Source organism: Lupinus angustifolius, chromosome LG16 (assembly GCF_001865875.1).
Source record: "Lupinus angustifolius cultivar Tanjil chromosome LG16, LupAngTanjil_v1.0, whole genome shotgun sequence".
Classification (NCBI taxonomy): Eukaryota; Viridiplantae; Streptophyta; class Magnoliopsida; order Fabales; family Fabaceae; genus Lupinus; species Lupinus angustifolius.
Window position 1 is genome coordinate 5,712,866 of NC_032024.1, and position 23,524 is coordinate 5,736,389.

Consider the following 23,524-nt stretch of genomic DNA (forward strand, 5'->3'; position numbering starts at 1 on the left):
TGAAAATGCAGTTTATAAAGAATCAGTCTAGAAGCCCAGATAATCGATTAAATGCTATCTTAATCGATTAACGTGATTCAAAATGTTAACTGATTCTGTTTTTCAAGTTTTCAGTTTCAACAACTTAACAAACAGTTAGGTTAATCGATTAACGTAATGCCTTAATCGATTAACAGCATTTTAAAACGTGTTCCAGTAGCAACCACTTTTCAAAGCAGTTGGGTTAATCGATTAAAGGATTGGTTAATCGATTAACAGCAATTTAAATGTGTATTTTTAAATACAAAACCTCAAATACGTTATGCACTTAGTTAATACATGTTTAACACTTAGTTTATGCCTAGAATGCACATATACATGTATTTATGTATTGCATGAACATATTATGAAGATATATGCATATGAGATATGTATTAGGTGCCCTAAGCCTTGACTCAACTTAAACTAGATTCTAGTCTAAGCCTAGTACCAATTAAAGACTTAAGCACGTTGATTTGTTGGTGATCTTCAAGCTCTTGTAAGCACAAGTTGTCCTCATCAAAACCATGACATATAAAGAGAGCTTTCCAAAGTGTTCCTCTTGACATGCACACTTTCACTTGGAAATCAACCATCCCATGATCTTTCCCCTTCTCACCACATCCTTGTGACGACAAGTTATACAACAAGATTTGAAGAATAAACTCTAGGGCAGGATTGCCTTTATAAGATATAACAATTCTATAACATGCAATCCTCTTACTCAATAAACACAATATACAATGCTCTTGAAAGTATTTATGTCTGAAAAACTTTCAACTTTGGACATGAAGAAACTTTAGCAAAAGTCTGAAAGTGTATAACAAAAGTTGCAAGAAAACTGCAAAGAATTGTATCTTAAAGTTTGAGTAATACATGTATTCAGATGTATATGAAATGAGTGTTTCAATGGCTTTAAATAGGCTTCCAATCAGCCAATATACCCTTCCATGAAGTTGGGACATGATTGGAATGAAACTCATTGAGTTTGGATGAAAGTTACGCAGTTGGATTTGAAAATCTCGTTCTAACAACTCTGTGTAACCAGTTACACCATGTTATATTCTATTACCCTAACTCTCTGTCTGAGAAATTATCGGTTACTGCTTTGCAGTAATGAGTTACACTATGTTAAAATTGTTGGGTAACTTTATACTCAGTTAGGTGACCTGTTATATTGTCCTAGTAACCTATTACTCACTCTTACACAATCCAAGTAACCTGTTACCTAGGTCTAGTAACCTGTTACTCAAGTCAATTAACCCGTTACTTAGCATTTTGAAAGTTGGTTTACTTTGTCTAAGAGTTTTCAATTTTATTTCAAAATAATTTTATATTTTCATTTGAGCATTATTTACGAAACATATTAGAGTGTAAAGGATAGAAGTACCTATTAAAGACTTAGACTTTATTTGAAGCTTAATCTTCTTTTGTCTTCAACAACTTCTTTCTATTTCCTTCTTTTTATGATCTTGGTGTCTTCATCAAAACCTTGTCAAGGTTAGGAGCAAAATCTTCTTGACAATCTACCCCTTTTTGATGATGACAAACCAATACCTTTTGAAGTTGTAGTTTTTCAAGGATCAATAGATCAATAGACTTCATAAATTTTCGCATGGTTTACTCTGTATGCCCCCTATCTTGTATGCTCTACCTTTGTGTTTACGTTTGTTCCTAAAATGATTTTAGACAGAAAAAAGTTAAAACTCCAAGTTTTCTCCCCCTTTTGACGTCATCAAAAAGAAGGAAAAATTAGGTTTTCAGCACAATATATACATATATACTAAAAAGGGTAACAACATATATATTGACTTATGTTGAAGTCAATGTCAGAATGAAGTAAAAATATTAAGAACTTTTAAATAATTGCACAGGTTATAAGACAAAATACGGAACAAAACATCCAACAAGTTTAGTAGCAACAACAACACAACAAATAACTGAAGCAAATCCTAGACAGACTACTCTACGATTCTGGCTCAACATGTAGAACATCCAAATCCATATAATCCAATCGATTCGAAAAAAGACGAAGTTCTGTTTAGACTTGTTGATTCACAGTATCAAGAGCATCCATCCTTATGGTGATGTAGCCTCGAAGTGATAATAACTCATCCATAACCATTTGGTTGGAAGGCATGGAACCAAATGATGATGACTCGACATGGAATGAAGAGTGTTGTTGTGTAGGAGGGTCAACGGATGGATTTTTAAATTGAGCAGACTGATGATCAACATGATCCTTTTAGATCATATCACTAGTATCCCGAATGAATCCCATTTTGTGGGTTACATCCATATCGATCTTATTATCCCGAGCATCAAGTACAATTTTAGACTCTCCAGCAAGAGACGCACCAAAATGCTCAAGAATGGCAGTTATGATGATAGCATAAGGTAAGGGTCCAAAATCACCTCTAAAGGCCCACATTTGTCTCATTACCATCAAAGTCCAGTTAATTGGGACATTTTTATTAATAGCATACATCAGTTAGAGTTCCATATCGCTAAGTTATGATTGATTTGAAATTTTTGGAACTATGATATAATTAAGAAAGTAATGAAGCAAATAGTCCTCTAAGTTTAGATTTCCAGCAGAAAGGAGATTTCCATTTTGCACAGTATCACCAATGGCCCTTTGCTTACGGAGTTCAATTTCCCTCTTAGAATATCTACATATAGAGTAGTAGAAATCCTGTTTGATATACCCTTCTAAGTTATCACATTGAAGGCCTGCTTCTATTATAGTCCATATGTATGGTATATTGCCGCAAATTGAACTTAAAGTTCAAAAATCTATGGGAAGTTCCTTGCCTTTGACAAAGGAGAAGAGTTTTTTCTTCTTGAATGTCAAGTTGTAGTAAAATACCCTTACAAGTTCCGGGTAGTAGGCAGAGTGGACTTCACATAAATTAAACAAGTTTTGTTTCCTAAGAAGGGTGGGGAAAATGAAATCATCAAACTCAAAAGTGTGTAACTTACCAAACTTTGGAGTGAAATTGGGTCTGTGCATAAAATGTTATGTGAATGCTTTGTGTTGTTCCTCATTAGCAAGAAGTCGAGTCAAGTCCAATGGATTAGCCTTGGAAGAGGTTGGTTGCCTCCATGGAGCCACACTGGTTCATTGCTTCCTTGTTTTAGAAATCGAAGCCATGAAAATGAGGGTTTTGAAAAACTAGGTTTTGGGATTTCAAGAATTGGGTTTTTTTAAGCCACCAAATACGATAATGAAGGTTGCAATGTGTTTGGAAATGAAAATGTGATACGAATAGACTCAAAAATCACTTAAAACGGTTGAGTATGACGGTTTTTCAAATTGGTGGGTTGGGGGGGGGGGTTACCACGATTTTAAGAGGTTTGAAAGAGGAAGATGAAGTTTGAAAAATAGAGAAAATCCTTTAAATACCATGCAATGTAATCGGTTACTCTAGGTGAGTAATTGACTGCCCATCTCCATTGTTTCAAAGTAATCAATTACTCAATATGGTAATTGATTACCATCTTCAGTTTTAAAAAATTCAGGCTATTTGATGCCTGATAATCAGTTACTCATGAACAGTAATCACTTACATACCCCAACAATATGAAATTTAAGCATTTTTTAAATAAGTATAAGCACAAGTAGGCACATGATAATCATAATGAAACAAGCATATAAGCATATAAATATGTTTTAGGATAAGTAATCTTCATCAAGTATGACTAATTCTCGTCTAATCTTATAAAATGGATCTTTAGCCAGAGGTTTAGTGAAGATGTATGCTAATTGGTCAAGCGTATCAACAAATTCCTAGAGTACATATTTCTTTTGGACGTGGTATGTAAAGAAGTGATGACTTATATCAATATGTTTGATTCGAGAATGCATCACCATATTCTTGGTGAAATTTATAGCACTAGTATTATTATATTTCAATGGAATGCATCCTAAGTCTAAATCATAATATCGTAATTGTTGCTTGAGCCATAATATTTGGCCATAACAACTACCTATTGCTATATATTCTGCTTCAACAGTACTTAGAGCAACACATACTTGCTTGTTACAAGACCATGAGACTAGAGCATTCTTAGATTATGACAAGTACCACTTGTACTTTTTCTCTCAGTTTTGCATCCAGCAAAATCAGAATCTGAGTATCCCACCAAGTTACATTGACTTCGTTTTGGATACCGTAGCCCCACAACAGGTGTGCCTTTAAGATATTTCACAAGTTTTTAACGGCAGTAAGATATGACTCTTTGGGTTTTGACTTATAACATGCACAAAGACAGACACTAAACATTATATCAGGTCTACTTGTGGTAAGATAAAATAGGGAACCAATCATACCTCAATACTGGGAAATATCAACATATTTTCTAGCTTCATCAGTATTTATGTATGTTCCAGAACCCATAGGAGTGTCAATTGGTTTGCAATCGTCCATCTCAAAACGCTTTAGTAGATCCCTACAATATTTAGATTGACTGACAAAGAAACCATCATTGAGTTGTTTGATTTGTAGTCGAAGAAAGTAATTCAATTTTCCCATCATGGACATCTCAAACTCACTATACAAGAAATCATTAGTAGAATCGAAAATAATATAATCAACATATATTTGAACAAATAGTGTGTGATGATCTATTTTCTTAATAAACAATATAGTATTGACATTTAATTTGGTAAAGCCTTTATCACGTAAAAAGCTTGTTAGACGGTCATACCAAGCATTAGGAGCTTGCTTTAAGCCATAGAGAGCTTTCTTAAGTTTATAAACATGAGAGGGATTTTTGTAATCTTCGACCCCTAGAGGTTGTTCGACATATACCTATTCTTGAATATAAACATTCTGAAAAGCACTCTTTATGTCCATTTGATATAGCTGAAAGTCCAAAGAACATGCATATGCTAGCAATAATGTAATGGCTTCAAGTCTAGCAACCAGAGCAAAAGTTTCATCGAAATCCATTCCTTCTTCCTGATTGTATCCTTGGGCTAATAGTCTTGCTTTATTTCTTATGATAATACCATTTTCACTTGATTTATTTCAAAATACCCAACGTGTTCCCATGCCGATCCTTAGGTCTAGGAATAAGTTCCCAAAATTATTTTCTCTCAAACTGGTTAAGTTCTTCATGCATAGCAAGAATCCAGTGTTCATCCTCGATTGTATCATCAATATTGAATGGTTCCAATTTAGAGACGAATGCCATATTTAGACAAGCATCATTCAACTTAAGGCAAGTGGTAAATCCCTTACTTATATCACCAATGATGTTGTCAATAAGATAATATCAATGGGTTCTCCATTCTTTAGGTAAATCAGAATGAATATGTTCTTCTTGTGAAGGTAAAACATCATCTATTTTCAACTGCTTTATGTTGCCCGTTGCTTCAGAAATGGAATTTTCTAAGCAAGAACTAGGTAAGCCAACATAATCTTTAATGGACTTTTCTTCCATAGAAGGATTAGTTTCATCAAAATTTACATGCACAGATTCTTCCATGGCTAAAGTTCTCATATTAAAAATTCTAAAATCTTTGCGTGTAAGAGAATAGCCTAAGAAAATTCCTTCATCAACTTTAGCATCAAACTTATCCAAGTTATCCTTACCATTCTCAAGCACAAAGTATTTACAACCAAACACATGCAACAGACAAATATTTGATTTTCTACCTTTGAATAGTTCATAGGAGTTTTCTTTAGAATTGGTCTTATAAGAACTCAATTGGAGACATAACAAGTCATACTAACTACATAAACCCAAAAATGTTTTGGGAGAATAGTCTCATTCAACATGGTACAAGCTAGTTCCTCCAAATACCTATTCTTTCTCTCCAACACCATTTTGTTGATGTCTACTTGGATCAGAGAAATTGTGAGTGATACCAAGATCATCATAGAATTTCTCAAAAGAAGCATTTTGAAATTCTCCCCCATGATCACTCCTTATAGCATTGATTTTCAAAGAATTTTCATTTTGTACTCTCTTAGCATATTTGATGAAGACATTAAACGCCTCATTCTTGTGTAACAAGAATAGAGTCCAAGTGTGTATTGAGAAATCATCCACTATCACAAGAGCATAGTAGTTACCACCAAAACTCTTTGTCCGAGAGGGACCAAATAAGTCTATGTGAAGTAACTACAATGATTGATTAGAAGATCACCATATGCTTTGGTTTGAAAGAAGTCTTTGTTTGTTTAACCTTTTGATAAGTAGTACATAGTTTGTCTTTAACAAACTTCATATTGGATAAACCCACAACTAAATCTTTCTTGATCAGTGTATTCAAATGATCCATAAGAATATGAGCAATTCTCCTATGTCGTAGCGATGCATCATGATCATTTATAGCTAAATATTTAATTGGAAGAGAAGAATCATTGAAAGCAATCATATAGATATTATTAATTCTCTTACCAACGAGTTTAGAGTTTTTAGATACCTTGATGTCAATGATGCCTTTGTCACACAGTTGACTTATACTGCTTGAGTCCCTCAATATATAGAATTGCTTCTATTGTAGTAGAAGGTGGCTTCCTGTTTCTATCAATTCCAAGAGTTCTTCCTTTGTTGTTGTCACATCATATGCGACATAGCCTTTGTCCTTTGAATTAAGGACAAAGAACTTCCCTTTGTCACTCATCATGTGTTTTGAGCAGCCGCTATCCAAATACCATAAATTACCGGTAGCTCCCAAACATTCCTCCAGAGCAGGTTAAGTAACATTAGGTACCCAATTCAGTTTGGGTCCTAGAGGGTTAACACCTTTCTCTATCCATTTAAAATATCCTAGAGGTACACCATATTTTCTAATCATGTAAGTGTTGGGTGTATGCCTATTTTCTAATCATGTAAGTGTTGGGTGTATGTCCATGATTTTTAAATAAGTGCAAAAGGGTTGATGCTTTTGTATCCTTGTTCTAGAGTTAGAAACTTTATTAGTAAGGATACCTTGTTTTTGAAAATTTATTTTTGAAGAGACCTCCTTTTTCTATATGAAAAAAGTTTTGAAAAGCTAAGATCACTATGGTCGGTGGAGTGTCTCTGTATTTTCAACATGTTGTCCAAGTTTTTACTATGCTTGTTTAGTTTCTTGAGTTCTAGACTCAAGGTAGAAACTTTGTTTTCGAGAGTAATACAATTTGGAAAACAAGAAGAATAATGCTTGTTTCTGAATGTGTCTAATTCATTTTTATGTTTTAAACAATGTTTAGTGAGTTTGACATATTCATTCTGCAGTTCATTGAAGCCATTTTGTAAATCAGAAAGAGATGGCTTATCTAATAGTTCAGTTTCACTTACCTACTCCTCATCAGAATGATGAGATACCATTAAGGATAGATGAGTTTGCTCTTCATTATGTGGTTCTGAAGTTGAAGTTGTGTTATTGTCCTCCTATGCAATGTAGGCCCATCTTCTGGTCCTCTTTTCTTATTTCCCTTTGAAAGGGTTCTTCTTTAGTGTAGGACAACCCATTGTCATGTGACCAAATTTTACACATTCAAAATAATTGAAGTTTTGAGCTAAAGTGGAAACTTCATTGCTCTTGGTAAATTTTCATGCTTGTCCAACCTTGACTCCTTTATTCATTTTTAGAATTTTGCGGAACTTTTTCACTAACATGCTCATATCCTCCATATCTTCTTTTTCTAATTTCTACCTTTGCTTTAAGAGAAATATTTTTCCTCTTTTTTTTCTTGTTCCTCATGTTGATCAAGTTGGCTTAATTCCAACTTATGCTCCTGTAGTTTAGCAAAGAGTGTAGCCAAAGACATCTTTGATAAAAATTTCTTTTCATAAATGGCAGTCACTTTGGGTTTCCATTGTCTAGTTAGTGATCTTAGAACTTTCAAGCTCAAGTCACTATTTTACAACACCTTCCCCAATGCAATCAAATGGTTTTTAAGATGAGTATACCTCTTTTAAAGATCAAGAATTTTCTCTCCTAGTTTCATGTGGAACATCTCATACTCTTGGGAGAGAGAATTGAGTCTAGATTGCTTAACTTCTTTAGTCCCCTCATGTGTGGTTTCTAGAGTGTGTCACATTTCCTTTGCATATTTGCAATTGGACACTCTAAAGAATTCATCAATTCCTAGGGCTGAGGTGAGGATGTTTTTGGCCTTGAGATCATATTGGACTTTCTTCTTATTCTTGGTATTCTTGGTAGATTTAGGTTTAACCACTCTTACACTATTGATTATGGTAAAGGGTTCATAGGGTCCTTCCTCAATCACATTCCATATGTCAAGGTTTTGAGATTCTATAAAGATTCTCATCCTTATTTTCCCAAAATTGTAGCATTCTCTACCAAAACATGGAGGGCGATTGATGTTAGAACCTTCTCCTAGAAAGTATCTAGAGGCCACCTAAAAGTTTAGGATCTTTCAGGAGTAAACTCAAATTAAGCTATGGTGTCAATTGTGAGTATTAGATGACAACAAAGAGGGGGTGAATTAGTTGTATGGAGTAATAGTCAACGTTTTAGAAAGATTACCAAACAAAAACTCCAAACTAAAATAGATAGAGTAGAGAGAAGAGAGAAAGAATACATATTTTTATACTGGTTCACCTTCTTGTCCATCGAAGGCTACATTCAGTACTCATGAAACACAAGAGATTTCATTACTAGATATCTTGAGTTGTAATTACAATTTCTCTCTTCGAGACTCCTTGTACCTTATACACTCACAAATACCTTATACCCTTGGAAATCAACCTTCCCAAGTACTATCTTTCCCCTTCTCACCACACCCTTTGGATGAAAAGTTATACAACCGCATTTGAAGAATAAACTCTATGGCAGGATTGCCTTTACAAGATATAACAATTCTATAACTTGAAATCCTTTTCCTCAACAAAATTAATATACAATGCTCTTGAAATTAATTATGTTTGAAAAACTTTAGAACTTTGTAGTTGAAGAAACTTTAGAAAAGGTTTGAAAATTTATAACAAAAGTTACAAGAAAAGTATAGAGAATTGTATTTGAAAGTTTGAATAGTTCGTGTCTTCAGATTTATATGAAATGAGTGTTTTAATACCATTAAATAGGTTTTCAATCAGCCAATATACCCTTCCATGAAGTTCGGACACGATTGAGTTTGGATGAAAGTTGTCCAAATTGGATTTCAAAGTCTGGTTATAACAACTCTATGTAATCGGTTACACCACAATGTAATCGATTACACAAACTCTTTGTCTGTGAAATAATCGGTTACTTCTTTGTAGTAATCAATTACGTTGTGTTAAAATTGTTAGATAACTTTTTACTCAGTTAGGTAACCTATTACATAGTCCCAATAACCTGTTACACAGTCCCAATAACTTGTTACTCACAATTACATAGTCTAAGTAACCTATTACCTAGGTGTAGTGACCTATTACTCAGATCAAGTAACCTGTTACTTAGTATTTTGAAAATTGTTTTACTTTGTCTAAGAGTTTTCATTTTTATTTGAAAATAGTTTTGACTTTCATTTGAGCATTGTTTACTAAACATTTTAGAGTGTCAAGGATAAAGGTACCTATTGAAGACTTAGACTCTATTCGAAGCTTGATCTTCTTTTGTCTTCAACATCTTCTTCATTTTTTATTCATTTTGTTATCTTGGTGTCTTCATCAAAACTGTGCCAAGGTCATGACCAAGATCTTATTCACAATATGGACAACCTCAAGACAATCAGACTCTAGAAGGACCTTTTTATACCCCAAATTCCAAGTAAACTTCAGATAATGCTGAATAGCCATAAGCTCCACTAAGATAGGCATCCCATCTCCATAGTTGGCTGAAAATCCACCCAACCAATGACCTGCATGATCTCAAACACAATCCTCCACCCACTACATTAGTGTGTTTGAATAGCTTTCACCGACATTGTCTTTAGCCTGCCCAACTTTCGGAAGACACCAAAGAATCTCACCCATAAATACTCTATTTCCCATCTATTGCCAATCCTAGTAGTCTTGATAAACATTGCAGGAAAGATAATAATATCCCAGCTAGACTTGCCGAGAATAGAATTAATCTTCCCCCTCCACACCCACCAAATACCATCCAGGAAGACCAAACCATTACGATACTTGCAATTTTCTATCACCAAGTCTATTCCAAAGGTAGCAGAATCAGGACAGTCCTTAAACACATGCCTAAGATTCTCAATCCCTATATTACATGTCAGACACGTAGGAGTTGAGGTCATATTCCTTTTAAAACGAAGCTCATTTGAAGGTAAGGCCTCATAAAACCCAACCAACACATGAATTTCATTTTCTCAAGAAACCTAAGCCTACACACCAGATTCTAATCCCCTAATAGCAAAACATTATTCTCCTCAATATTTTCCAACCACCAATAGCTCAAATTTTCCAAATAGGTGTCAGTTCAATTACCTTCCTAGATCCACCCTCTACTGTATTAGGTAAGCATGAAGAAAAGATACATACAAATTGTATCTTTCACTTCATAAGAAACCATGGTGTAAAGCTAAGTAAAATCCCATGAGCCATCCCTCCAAAGATCCTTCACTTGCAGTTACATAATCAGAAATGTTAACAAAATTAACAAGTTTGCAATATTTCCAAGACCATTCCATTTGTCATACCACAAAGACCAGTCTCCACTTTCCAACTGAAAGTGAAAACAATCCTTGAGGGAGTGAGTGGCTTTCAAAATACTCCTCCAGGTGTACGAAATAGTCGTTTTAGTCTGAGCAAACAACATAGAATTTCCACCCGAATGCATATTCTTCAAAACCCTACACCACAATTTCTCAGAATCATTGAGCAAATTCCACTACATCTTCCCAAGCAAAGAGATATTAGATGATCGAGCATCCTTCAGGCCAAGACCACCATCATACTTGTGTCCAGTAAGAGTGTCCCAAACTCACCAAATTTGGACTCCTCTTATTAGCATCACAATCTCACAAAAAATTCCTCATCATCCTATCTATATCTCTACACACACCTTCAGGAAGTCACATGACCTGCATAGAATAAATAGGAATATAAGATATCACAGATGTAGCACGACAATGACGACCTGCTTTGTTGAGAAGATTTGCCTTCCAGGTTACCAAGAGTCTTTGGATTCTCTCAATTAAAGGATTGAAAGTAGCCCTTCCAACCTTTCCCTACATAAGAGGAATCCCCAGATAGTTTCCTAGACTACTAACCACACACATAGAATAAATATTCATGAAACTATTCATCCTCCTACTAGTCTGATTCTTGGAGCACACGAACTTTGATTTCGCCTCATTGACCTTCAAACCCGAGGCCTGGGAGAAATCCATAAGAGCTTTAGACACCATCTTGGCCTGAGAATTAGTTTCTTGAAAAACAAGGGAACATCATATGCAAATAGAAGATGAGAGATAGGAAGACCTCCTATGGATATTGCTACTCTCCAAACTCCAATTTTTTATTTATGTGCAGGGCCAACTTTTCAATGCAATGGATGAACAATAGGGAAAGATATAATCCCCTTGTTGAAGGCCTCTCTTTGGGACAAAACCATCAAGTCTAGAACCATTCCAAAGTAAAGACACCTTTCCATATCGAACACACCACATTATAAGAGTAACAATTAACATGGGAAAGCCAAACTGAACAAGACTATGCTGAAGGAATCCTAGTTGACCCTATCATAAGCCTTCTCAAGATCCACTTTGAATGGCATAATACCATTCTTAGCCTTGGTCTTGTGAAGGATATGCATGACTTGTTGAGCCAAAACAATATTATCAAAAGTACCTCTCCCAAGAATGAAGCTACTCTATGAAGGACTGATTAACTCATCCAATAAAGACCTCAATCTACTAACCAAAACCACGATAATAATCTTATAAACCATATTTCAAAGACTTATATGCCGAAAATCCTTCAAAGTAGTGAGGCTACTCACCTTAGGAATAAGGAGTATAAGGGTCTAAACAATTCGGGCTACAAAAAGCCAAATTCGAAAGTATCTGAGATAAGCTTCCAGATCCCATCACCAACTAACGACCAATATTTCATGAAGAAATTTGGCTTACAACTATCAAGGCTAGGAGCTTTAAAGGAATGCATAGTCATGACAACACAAGTCACCTCTTCCTTAGTAATCGAGGCAATCACATCGGCAACCCCTATGCTAGATAACATAAGAGTTGCAACAGGGAAATGGTCACTAACAACTTGAGTATTCTCACAAAATAAATCCTAGAAATACCTTTGACCTTCACTTCTTATCAAATCAACATCCGTACACCAAGTCTCGTCCTCTAAAAGAAGGCCATAAACCTTATTCCTCTTACTTATGATAGTAGTTTTAGTGTGAAAGAATTTAGTATTTCCGTCACGAAACTTGACCCATTTCTCTCGAGATTTATGGTACCACAAAAGCTCCTCTTGCCACAAAATGTGTTCATAGTCCCGCCTCAATTGTTCCTCAAGTCTGGCTAAGTCATAATCGACAACTTCCTCTAATCTCAATTGAAAACCTCATATTCTCACCTAAACTCTTCTTTTTCTCCGAAAAATATTACCAAACACCAATCTCTTGAAAGTAATAGAATCTGATAAGTGCCAAACTTATCTAAATTTCATACATTTTTATGGCACTTATCTTAAGCATAATTGAGAAAAACCAACTTAAAACAATATTTTTTGTATAAAATATCACAATCTTGTATATTTGTGTTTGTATTTCTTTTTTTAATGTGTTTTGTAGGAATTAGAAAGAAGAAGAAAAGAGAAAAAAAGACTCGTGGTCAAAAAGAAAAAGAAGTCAAAATCAAGGTGGTCAAGCAGGTAGTTGAGCGTGGACCAAGCCGCGCTAAGCTGACCTGGACACCAGCCTGACCTGTACCAAGCTGCTCAAGCAAGCAGCTGAGCGAACCTGCTTAGCCGCTCAGCCTAGCACCAGACTAATCCTAACATAGTCAGAACTCAAGCTTGGCTCAGTTAGACATGAGCCTGGCACACGCCCAAGCTACTCAATAAGCAGCTCAGTGGTGCAACCAAGCAGCTCAACGGTGAACCAGACTCCTTCCTAAGTCGGCAAGCACTATGTCACGTCTCAGTCAGCATGGTCAAAGCTACTAAAGAAGTAGCTTAGCGGTGCTACAGGTGTGCTAAGCGGTGTGCACCCAGACTTGACTTAGCCATCAAGCAAACCATGAAGTCACCAATGACATCACTTCAAGTAGCCCACCATAGGCTTTTCAGAGCAGCTCACCATAGCTGGTCCCATAGCTCACAACTAGCTTTGATGAGTCAAGCTTAAGGAGGTGACAAAGTTGCCTGATCAAATGACCAAACCCATGCTGAAGGGTTTGGTCAGCTGCTGAGCGGTGCTAACAAGTAGCTCAGCGACTCCAAGGAAACTTCTATAAATAGAGGCACATTTCACTCGAATCATATATCAAAACACACATATCATTCACCATTCCGCCTAGAAATTCTTCCCTGAAGTTCTTTCTTCTTGTTCTTAGTTCATAGGAAGTTTATTTAAGTAAGTTTTTTAATTTTAGTTTATAATTCAAGAGGTGAAAACGGAGAAGGCAAATGAGATGCAAAAATAAATTTTGTAAGATCATTTGGAACTCAAAGCATTCAATCCTTGGATGGATGGCTCATGCTCCTAACAATTTATTTTGAATATGGTTATGTATTTCTCATTCTTCTTTTTTTCTAAAAAGTTTGAATTTTAATCATTCAAGTTGGTGCTTTGGTTAATTTTATTTGTTTGAGAAATTTGTAATGCTCTTTTTAGATTAATCACCTAAAAACTGATTTCAAATCATAAAAATTACATGTCTCAAACACTTAACAAATAAACTAAGAAGTAGTTGCACTACTTAGTTTATTTGCCAAGTTAAGCATACTTTTCTTAAGATCTTATATTCATTACTACTTCAATATTAGAGTAGCCAAGATTAGGGTGTGACAACCTAGTCTCTTACGGACGTAATATTGTTTAGTGATAAATATAAGTGATTATCATTCTACCATTTTAGAACATACACTAAAAGGAGGATTTTAGAACTTGGTGTTTAGAGTTAATCAAAGTAAAACATAAGAACTTGTCTAAGTAGTTCAAATTCATAAGAAGTTGAGAAATATTTTCCTTATTCAAAATGATCTTGTCTCCTCAAGAATTTGTTAATATTTAGTTTATGTGTCTTGTTAAATTGTTTATATGCAATTCGAAACAAAAACCACCATAATATGTTCAACTCATTATTTGTGCATTGACATATTCATATGATTCATTCTATTAGGCAATTCCTTGTGGTTCAACATAACCCAATACTATACTACAATTGAATCTTGAAAGAGGTGTAAATTGTAAAATAGTAAAGTTTTATTAATAAATTTATTTGTTGAAAACACCTTCTAATATACAAAAGTGATGAAACTAACTTACTAACTTTTATTTATTGTTATTTACATTCCACAATTTATTTATTCTTTAATACCAACCTTCCTTAAGGAAGAAGTTTGGTTTGTGAATAAAAGCAACCTGAAAGGGAGTAAATAAATAAAGGTCACTTAACTTTATTATTCTTTTGTTCTTTATTTATTTATTTATTTCTAACAACTAACTATTCATCACTTTTGTACATTAGAATACCATTAAACCGATGTTGGAATTTATTCCACAAAACCGAGATGGCATTCAAAGGTACTTAATAATTCCGTAATAAGGGATTGCTTCGATACCATTGTACCGGCGTTAGAATTTATTCTAACAAAATCGAAATGAGGCAAAGAAGAAATAACTTATTCAGATGATTATTAGAAGTAAGTTGTAACTGAAATATTCTTGAAACCATTATACCAGTAAGTTGTAATTGGAATATTCTTGAAACCATTATACCGGCGTTGGAATTTATTTCAACAAAGCCGAGATGGCGAACAAAGAAGAAAACCGAGTTCACTTACTTAATCAAATAAAAAGAAAACACACCAAATTGAGGGAATTTCTGCTTTCAACAAATTGGCACTACTGCCAGGACGATTTGTTGAGAGGGGAAAGTCAACTCTAACCCCAAGAAAAACCTGTCAACAAATTGGCGCCACTGTTGGGGAACAACTTTATTAATAGAACATTTCAGATGTATATGTCATTCATCAAATAATTGTGCGTAAGTTTATTTTTGTTTTTTACAAATTATTTTGACTTTGTACAAAGATGTGAATTATTAAATATGTATATTATTTATCTACTAACTCTTCTTGGAAAATAGACAGAAAAACCTTTCTTGTGCGTGAACAGGAACAAACAACTTGAATTTTCTCTTGATCCTGAAATAGAGAAAACACTCAACAACCAGAAAAAAGCACAAAAGAGGGCACGTCAAGCAAGAACTATTATCCAAGAAAAAGAACAGAAATGGTAGAAAATCATGAGTCCAGGGCAGAAAATCATAACAATATTGGTGGGTTTGTCAGCTTCAACCCCAGGAATATGATAAGAATAGGGAGACCCTCAAGCTCTCAAAGGCCAATAGAAATGAAAACTCGGTTAGTACAGCTTATGTAAGCCAACCCTTTTGCTGGATTAGATCATGAAGATCCGTACAACCACATCACAAAATTCTATGAGTTGGTTGGTACTGTTGGGATCTCCGAGTCTGAGGATGAGACCATTTTTCTAAGGCTATTTGTGTTAACACTTATCGGAAAAGCCAAAGAATGGTACCTGGATTTTCCACAACATATTCAAAACAACTAGAATATGGTGGAGGAAAATTTTATACAAGATATTTTCTGTAAGGAAAATTTATGGACTTGAAAACTGCTATCTCCACTTTCATCCAGCCTTCTGTAAAGAGTATGTAAGGCATGGGACAGATTCAAATCCATGCTCAGAAAATGCCCTAACCATGGGTTCGATGTTCAAACTCAGATCCATCTCTTTGTCAATGGACTTCAACAACAGTATAAGTGGATCTTGAACACAACTGTAGGCAGACAGTTAATGGCTAAACCTCCGCAAGAAGCAATTGATATTATCGAATCCATGGCATTAAATGATCACAAAAGTCAACACCAAAGAAGGCCACCACCTAGGCAAGGTGGAATACTTGAATTGAACTCAGCTAGTGCAGTATTGGCCCAACATAAATTGCTTCAACAAAAATTGGAAGAGGTGACCCAAAAACTCAATGATTTGCCAAAACAGTTACGGGAAACCTCAAAGAAGCAAATTTATCGGTGTGACAGTTGTAATGAGGATCATGATTCCATTACCTACCAAAATTAGGAAGTGCAATTTGATGGAAACCCTCCACGGCAGAACTTTTAAAATAATTACCCTCTAGGGGGTAATAATCAATTTCAAAGAAATCAACCTTGGAGGCAAGATCTTCCTCAGAAACAACCCTTCTACCCCTGAATAATCAATTTAAACACCCCACCCAGGATAAAAGCATCAAACTGGAAGATACTTTGAACCAGTTGATGCAAATGACCATGTCGAATCAGAAGAATACTGATGCATCTCTAAGGAACATGGAGATACAAATCGGGCAACTGGCCAAACAATTAGCTGAAAATCAGAAATCAACATTTACAGCTAATATAGAAGTAAATCCTAGAGAACATGGTAATGCAATCCTGAGGGGTGAATCCGGCTCATCGGGGCAGTAGAAGGAATAAAAAAAAATTTGGTAACCAATGTCAAGCTAATGACATTAAAGAAGCGCTTGCTGGGAGGCAACCCAGTATATTTTGATATATGATATGTTATTTCTTTTTCTGTGTTTTGTATTTACTCTATTTTGTGAGTATTAACTTCTTTCTATTTTGTTAAAAAGGAAAAATGTTTCTAGGGATCAAACTCGAAAAACAATTTTTAGAACAAGAGATTTTTTTTTTTCAAAATTGGGTTAATGGGCCAAGCATACAAAACTTGAAATTCCAAAAGGGGCCCAAAACATAGTCAAAGTCATGGTCAAGGCTCATAACTCGGTCAAGGCTCATAACTCGGTCAAGCCTGGACCACTGACCCACCACTCAGCATGGGCGACCATGTGCTCAGCACATGTCCGCCAGGCCATGTGCCTTGGGACCAAAAATCCCTCAAAAGAGGATGTTTTCTGGATTTTTGACCGAAAATCCTTGACCAAAGACCCTTGACCAGAGACTTCCAACCCCTATGTAAACACCCATTCTTGAATCACAAAGCACCAACGCAATTTTTCAAAATCATCTCCAACATAAAAAACATTTCTCTCAAGTTTCTTAGTTTTCTTTTACCTTCATCATGTAAGTTCTCCTTCTTAGTTATTTTCTTTTGTAAATCTTCCTTTTTGTTACTTAAATCTTCTTCAAGAGAATGTGTAAGAGGTTTAATTCATGAAATATCTATATACTCATGCACATTTTTATGTTCTAACTTTTTTGGAGTTTGTGTGTATTGTGGACTTTTCTTAGGAATTTTAGGAGATCATCAAGGAGAGGAAAGGAAGTTGCAAGGGAAGACAGGAACTCAAAGTTTGTCTCCAATGATGCTAAAGAAAAATTCAATGTAATCACACTCAAGAATGCTATCACTTTAGAAAAAATTATCAACTTGAGTGAGGATGACTTTGGAAGTTTTCTTTTGTGGTGGAAAGATATGGTTGGCAAAAAATTGCTCAACCAAAGAAAATGTTTTCTTTGGATGTTGTAAAGCAATTTTTTGCCAACTCAATCACATCAAGTGAGGCAAGGATAAATCGTTACACTTGGGGTGAATGAGACTCAAGTTTTTTTACAACAAGCACGTAATCAATGAGAACTTAGAGTTTGATTCATCTGAACGACACTTATTGGGAGAGGCAACCACAAACCCCAAAAAGGATTAGTTCCTTACTAAAAAAGATTAGGAAATAATCTTTATAGTATAAAAAAATTAAATTTATGCTAAATCATAAAATGAATTTGTTGTTGGAACCCTGTAATAATATTTCCATCAGATGGTTTATATTAGTTTTCTTTGGACAAATGATGATATTGTGAGTTATACATAGAGCACATGAGACATGACATTGAACTTGTAAAGTCGTTTTCTTTAGAAATTTATAATTTATAATTAAGGTGTATATCATATATTTAATACAATTATATCAGCTATTTATTTTCAGGGATATAAAACAAGTGATTTAATTACTCAACCTATAAGACTTCTGAAACTGATAACGGATATAGGCTTAATGAGTGGATACCTAAACGGTTGGCCTATAGGGGATAATGAGAACCTTATAAGTTAACGTATAAAGAAAGATTATGGTCCCCAAGACACCAAATCACAAATAATATTCACCTCTCATCTTCAGAGAGAAAACGAAGGTCCTGAAAGGATTTTAGGATTTGGTTGAGGAAGGCCATCATATCCAAACTCTCTCAAAAGGTATATCAAAAGAGTAGATAAGAGAACATGGATTCAAGTATGATATTGTATCCTTGTTTTATATATATGTATGTGTGTGTGTGTGAATAATGAGATTCAAGATCCTAGGACTGAAATTTCGCCAATCATAAGGAAATTTTCAACAAGTGGTATCAGAGCAAAATTTAGGAATTTTATGATTCTCTATTAAGGGTGTTTTCCTCAAATTTTGCATGAATCCTAATTTTTAAATTTGAGGTTTTTTATGCTTCCGCTATTGGTTATGAAAAAAGGGTATTTATGAATAAGGAGGATAACTTTCATGTGCTTCCACTTATTTGAATTATAGGTGATTTGTATTATGAATCCTTGCAGCATGTGTTGAAGTATATATTCATATATGTGCATGAACATTGCGTTAACTACTTTTATGACTTTGTTTTGCAATATGTATATTATATGTGCATTAATGCCTTATTATTGGACATTGACTTTTGTCACTTTACAATTTTAAAATTTGTTAAAGTATATGTATAAGGTATATATGTGTTAAGAAGCGTTTTTATTTTATACATATGCAATATGAAATTCATGACCTTGTATATTTATTATGAATTAAAATGTACATATATACATATATAATTGTTTTCAGCTTGAGGTTGTTGTAATGTTTGGAATTACTGATTAAAGTTAATATATATATATATATATATATATATATATAATGGTTAATACTTAAAATTATATATACTTTAATATGTTAGTGTGTGAAAGTGTATATATATAGTCTTACATATATGTTTTAAGATATGCATGATCATATTCGATTTGTAATTTCGATAATGATTTGCATATATTTTTGTATGTTTTTCAATCTGAATTTACTTTGCATTTGATTAAGATTGCATCAATTTTTATGCGTTGATATATATGTAAAATATCTTTTTTTTATTTGGTATTATATTGTGAGAATAATCATAAAAGATATTTAATTCCAATATTATATTTTTATAATGGACCCATATTATTTACTTTTGTCTGATAATTATTTTGAAATAATTGAGACAATATGTTGCCAAAGTAACATCATTTATGGAAATTGGTTAAAATTACACAAATGAGTATGATATTATTTATGTGAATTGTGATTGGCCAAAAGGAAGACACAATTTGGCCAAATAATAACATAATTGTGATGATAAATATGTAACAATTATAAAGTTTTTTTCATTTGAATAATAGGTAGTTCAAAGAAAGGCTATTGTCTAACAGAATTAATTGTTGATATTTGATCATTACGTTGAGAATAACATTTAAAATTTAATTTTTTTATCCGAAGACTAGAAATTGGTGTTGTGCTATGTATCTTGTGACGAGTCTATTATATGAACATGTCTTATTTTATATATATTATGTGACTTGTTGGTTTAAATGGTTACAACACTTCATGGTTTGTTGCAATGGTTGGTGGCTGATTACATTATTAAGTGTTTGCTATTGTTGAAACATTGTTTCTATTTAGACAGTGTGTCCTGTAATGTTTTGTCATGTATAAAATGATAATATTTTTTAATGGAAAATTCAAAAGGATGTATTTTTTACACAATCCTTGTGATGAGAATGATGTAATGCTACCAATAGACTATAATAAATATTGGTATTTATATGTGGATATAAATAATATATATTTTGGATTAAATGTTGAATCAAACTCAACTAAATGGTTTTTCTTTTGGCAAATAAATTTGTTTGACATTTTTAAGTGAACCTATTAAACAAAAAGTCGTCAAAGTGACATATTTTTTGTGAATTATTTATGATAAATATCAAATGCTATTGCGTGTATGAATCCTGCGAGTATTAATTGGCCCAAATGAAGATTATTATTTGTTCGAATTATACACACACACATGAGGGTTAATATGTGATTATTATAAGGTTGCACATGTATAAAATGGAAAATAGTCAAAGGATGCCATTATAACCGACCTATGAAGTTTTGATGACGACAAGGTCTTACATGGAAGCTTGAAGATTTGGTCATCTCAACAAACAACATACCAAGAACTCAAGGTCATTGTCATAGAATCTAGGATTTCTTTTTACATTTTAGAGTCCTATGATGATTGCCTAGTATTGAGTCTTAAGGTAGGTAAACCCAAGATGGAAGTGTCTCACTAAGAGTCTAAAATAAAAATCACATAAAATGAGGCATAACATCAATATATATATATATGATAATTAACATTCAAGCATTTGCATTTAGCATACATGATTTTATGCATAAAGGTTTAATCATCTCTAAAATCATGATTGCATGATCATTCATCATAAAGGGTGTTTACCACTTAAATTAGAAAAACCATTTATAACGAATTTAATCGATTAATCCAGTTTGTAATCGATTAAGTCCTGGTAAATCCTTAATCGATTAAGGAAAGTCATAATCGATTAAATGGAGTTACAAAAGCTAACCTCCCAGGATTTCTGCTTATTAATCGATTAAGTAAGCTTTTAATCGATTAAGCCATAATTGAAAATTTATTTTCAAGAATCTCGTTCATCGATTAACATGGCAATTTAATCTATTAATATTAGTTGTGTCAGTTATGAACTGATTCTATTATTTTGCAACAGAATTAAATCAGTTTTAAAGCAATGCTTTTCTCACTTTCATGAAGTATCGAAAATTAGTGATAGAAAAGAAAAACAAAGATTCATGGTGCTAAAGTTTTAAAAGATAGTGTGTTAATTCTTTGAAGTTTTTCTTGCAAACTTTTTCATGAGTGAAAAGAGAGAAAAGAAAGAGAGTATTTTCAATGTGCCAACATTTTTCATTCAATTGAAATACCTTGCGTGCTATCTACACTTAATTCTTAGGGCTGTTTGGGAGATCATTATGTCAAGGGTTATAGTAGAGCCGATTTAATTGTCGTTATCTGCACTATCTTGTGTGCAAAGTAACTCAGAAAAATTCAGTAAAGTTGAGGATAATTCTCGTGGTGTGTGGTACCATCACATGTTGAGAATTAGGGATCTTCACAGGACGTGGAGTTTTGCTTTGAGCAAAGAGTCTCAAATGGGGCCAGATTGCACGAATGGTCTGGTATCCAAGTAGGCATAGATAGAGGTCAAACCGAGCTTGGTGGTTCAACAGTTTCAAGAAGTAAGTTTCTGTATAGGAATATTGGAAGTGTGTTTGTAACTAGATTGCATTTCTAATAGTGAAGAAAAGTCTCCTAGATCAACTAGGAGGCCTAGATGTAATTTGCAAGTGGACCCGCAAACGAACTAGGATAAAATCCTCAAGCACAATTTTCTCTTTCCCTATCTCTTTAAGATTTTTTCTTTATTGCTTTTTGTGTTGAAATTGCATTATGTGATTAATTGTTAATTGTTGTTAATCTGCTAGTAATCACGAATCAATATTGAGTTAGTAAAGATCTAGATTCATCACTGTTTTGCAAAGCAAGAAAACTGTTTTTCAAAGAGTAACCACTAGTATAATCAATTAACATACTGATTATAAGCGATTAATAGAACTGTCCTTAATCGATTAACTGTAGCAGCTTTGTATTCTGCACAAATATCAGAAAAGCGGGATTAGTGATCCACTACACCTATTCACCCCCTCTAGTTGGAATCTTACCTCACTGGTATCCAACAAGTGGTATCAGATCTAGTACGAAGATGCTAGCTTGGCCACTAAATTTGTTGATCCAAGGGAATAATCACTATGGGTTCCACTAACCCTTTCGGCGGGGATGGCGCATCCATCAACCACCCTCCAATCTTCAGTGATGAAGGGTACGCCTACTAGAAGGTGTACATGAAAATCTTTATAGAGGCTATAAACACAGAGATTTGGGACTCTGTTCTCAACAGGCCTTTCACTCCACTTCACTTACTGGATGGTGAACCCAAAGAAAAACCAAAGGGATTATGGACTGGCGAAGAAACACGTAAAGTCCAGCACAATATCAAGGCAAAGAACATTATATCCTCTGACTTATCATACGATAAATTCTTTCGGGTGTCACAATGCCTAAATGCAAAAGAAATGTAGGATACTTTGCAAGTAATCCACAAAGGCACAAGTGAGGTTAAGCACACAAGATTGAATGCGTTAACATATGAATATGAGCTGTTTGTTTCGGGTGTCACAATGCCTAAATGAAAAAGAAATGTAGGATACTTTGCAAGTAATCCACGAAGGCACAAGTGAGGTTAAGCACGCAAGATTGAATGTGTTAACGCATGAATATGAGTTGTTTCGTATGTTTCCAAATGAATCAATTAATGAAATAGAGAAACAATTCACCCATATTGTTAATCATTTAATTGCATTAGATAAGACTTTTGCTATTGGGGAACTTACTAACAAAGTGTAGCATTGTCTTGATAGGAAATGACAGCCCAAGGTAACCGCAATTATCGAGTCGAAAGACTTAGACACAATGTCACTAGCAACTCTCTTTGGAAAACTCCAGGAACAAGAAATGGAGTTAGGACGCTTAACAATGCATAAAGATTCAGACCGAAAGAAAAAAGGGATATCTCTGAAAGCTACATCCTCACAATCACAAGAAGAGAGAGATGATGATGATTCAGGGTCTGAACTAGATGATGAAACCATAATTGATGTGAACCCAAGTTAGCCCAAGTTGGATAATGATGAACTAAGAGGCATTGGTGATCCCATGACAAGAGCAAGGGCCAAAAGGGTACAAAAGGTACTAGGACTACTCATGGAAGGCATCAAGGAGAGTGCTCCAAGATCAGACCAAGGGAGTTTTAACTTCATTCATTTGGTAACTTTGAATATTGGCCAAAATAAGGAAAATGCAAGACATGGTCATGCTCCAGGACACGGCCAGGCCGTGTACGCGTCTGTCCAAAAATTCCAAATTTTTTAATTGGGACACGACCGTGTCCCAAGGCATGGCCAGGCCGTGTCTACCAAAAAATTCGAGAAAACTTACGGTGTGTCAATTTTAATGTTTTCTAGTTGTTTTTTCTAGTTTCTAACTTGTTTTTGTTCATTTGAATTCAAAATAAAGACATACTTGAAGAGTGAACAATTAGCATTAATTACAATCAACATCATTAAAGCTGGAGAGATGTTGCACTTAATGCATTTGATTGAGA